Source organism: Halyomorpha halys, unplaced genomic scaffold (genome assembly GCF_000696795.3).
Source record: "Halyomorpha halys isolate HHAL.00 unplaced genomic scaffold, Hhal_1.1 Scaffold995.1, whole genome shotgun sequence".
NCBI classification, from domain to species: Eukaryota; Metazoa; Arthropoda; class Insecta; order Hemiptera; family Pentatomidae; genus Halyomorpha; species Halyomorpha halys.
Genome location: NW_027110402.1, coordinates 24391 through 27515, shown reverse-complemented (window position 1 = coordinate 27515; position 3125 = coordinate 24391).

Sequence of the window (3125 nt, the reverse complement as noted above, 5' to 3'; positions counted from 1 at the left end):
ATGATCAGCCTTTCATTACAACGGTGGACGAGCGGGTTTATGGAGTCTGAAACATTACCCTATCTTGTGCTATTGTTAACTCAGCCTACGCTGTCAGATGACCTCCACTTACTAGCAAGACACCATTATTAGTAAGTGAGCTATTGGACATAGTTTAATTATATTAGAATAACTGGTAAATAATATAATAAAAAAACCGATTTAATATCTCACAATTTCAATATGAAAATTTCGAATTCGAATTTTCGACAGTTATCCTCCGATCATCACCAAATTTAATGTAGCATCAGCACTAATCCCCCACCACTATATATCTGTCTCCCTACTTAGTCTAGCTAGTATTACAGTACGTGTCATTAGCTCAGTAGCAGTTGTTATGTAAACATTCTTGTTTGTATTATACCAATAAAGTTTTTTTTTAGTATTTCGTGAGTGATAGTTCATATTTGGCGCCCGAACAGGGACTGGGTTCGACTTGAGTGATTAAAAAATCTTGTGCGTTTTTAGCCATTTTCCGTCTCGAGACCACAGGAAGACTCCATCACTTGTACTATCAAAAATACAACAAGGATCGAAGACCTCTTGTAATCAAGAAGACTGAAGGCACCGCTTACGAAAGATCACCCTTGGTACTCTTCGAGTTTAACTCCAGTCCAATTTTTTTTTTTTTTTTTTACAGATTACTGGCTTGTGTATGCTTGGGATGTTTCACTAAGATTTTCGTTAAAATCGCCATTTTTAGAGACTTTATAGTAGCGTTTTTCAATGTGGGTGCTGCAGCACCTTTGGGTGCCCAAAGTGTATGCCAGGGGAGCCACAAAAGAATGCAACTTTGTAAAGAGAATTTTTTTAAAAATCTATTTATAGACATTTACAACTGTACATAATTATACATCAAGTAAATTTGATGTAAGGTCATCTTCTTTTCAGGCACCTCGGGGGATGGTCAGGAATAGTAGAGGAAGCAAGGTTAGAAACATTCAAAATTATTTATATGAGGAGAAGATGGTTGGGGTCAGAATATAACACAAATAAGTTCTTTCAACTTTATTCCAATTCATATTCTTACCCCTCTCCCCAAACATCTTCTCCTCATATATATTATCCATGGTCAATTATCTTCTCATCATTTTCAAATTATTTATTTTATTTTTATAATTTATTTATTGTCATTCACAACTGTATAAAAATATATACATGTGTTAGTTAAATAATCTGAGTCGTTAAATTACATGATACAAACATGTGAGAATTTACCCCATAATAGAACTCCAATAACATTTCTACAGAAGGAGATCTCGAGGCCATCTTCTTTTCAGAGGCCTAGCAAGATTATTTGATAAAAAAGGAGAAAAGCCAGGCTTGAAACGAGTGGATTTGGGTGGTGAGGAAGTTTATCATGGAATAATTGTTTCTGACCAAATCATTGAAGGATTATTTGTGACATAGTAAGGAGCATTATGGATTTTTTAATGTAAGGATGGGTTACGAGAGAAATTTGATGGTTTAGTGAAATCCCAAAGTCCAACTCCGTATGTCCAGATAGGCCTTATTACAATCATGTAGATCAGTCTTCTGTAATGAATTGGAAATTAAGACAGTTTGTTCAGTAAGTGCTGTAAAAGTCGAAATCGACGTGCAATGTCATGTCTTTTCAGTCTTGTACACACAAATATAAATACATATTTTTCTTCTCAAATTACTAAATTCTACTTAAATTAATATAAATAAAAATAAATGTAACTAAATTAAACACTAATACTAACTAAACATTATTTACAATTTAATTATAGTGTAGATAGATGTATAATTGTAGTGTAGATCAGTCTTTTGTAATGGATTGGAAGTTTAGACCGTTTGTCCAGTAAGTGCTGTAAAAGTCGAAATCGACGTGCAATGTCATGTCTTTTCAGTCTGTACTATAGTAAGTAACGGATCTGTTCAACAGGACATTTAAAATTAAAACAACAAACAGTGTATTATTATTTTTTTTCGAGGTACTCAACCATCTGAAGGATAATTGTGGTGGTAAACCATTTTGTAGCTCCTTGTAAAAGGGTATCGTGGTGAAAAACCTCCGCTTTAGAGAATCGATTTAACACTTTTATGTTTTGCCTAAAACGGATCTAGCTATTTTGATTAAACTTAGTATTTCAATATAATATTAAGTTGTATTTAATATGAACTGGGTTTCATCTCCATTGAAAGAGTCGAACAGGACTTAAATGACGAATTTTGAAAACAAATCTTCTTTTACAGTATCTTTAGTTTTGCTCATTTGAAATAAATAACCAGTTCTAATTATTTACAGTAATAAACAATCAGTAAATAAAAAATATTAAAGAATTCGATAAATAATTAAAGAAGAAAACTGGACAAATCGAGATAAGAGATCGATACCCGCCCGAACTCTTCCGATGGCATTTATATGACACGGCTTTGCCTTTTGTTAAATAATTGTATACTTGGCAGGGACAAAGTTGATATTTTCATCACGAGAAACCCTAAAATACGAGTTGCGTGATTTGTGTGTACTAAATCTGATATTTATTTTTGTTCTAAATTTTTCTTCTGCAAGAATTAAGATCTAGCACAATTTTTTGTCATTTTTCAGTTAGACCGGATCCTAGTAAAAACAATAGCTCTTTTTGAGTTAAAGAACAGTTTGGAACTGTCCATGAAATAGATCATAAAGATCACAAATATTTTTAAGGTAAATTATATAATTCATTCAAATTATATAAGTGTTCTTCATTTTAAAAGGGTTTATCAGAAGGCTAAACACTAAGGATACTCTCGAGTGCAATTAGACACACTGACTAGAAAACACTTGTTGTCGAGTAGTTCATGTTGAACAAATAACTTAAAAAGTCTAAAGTTCTCTCTTACTAAATTTTACTTTTACAAAGAATACATTATTAAGTGCAAAAGCAAACTTACGAAGAAAGTTTAATGCAAAGTTAGATACTACTTCTAATTTTAGTGACTGAAATTCATGACAAATTTCAGAATTTTCCAAAGGACATGCCAAAAGAAATCCTGAAAAATCCATAATTTTGCAAGACTTTTTTTGCATCTTTAAATGCAATTATAAATCTATGCATGCTACTGCATACTTTTCTACT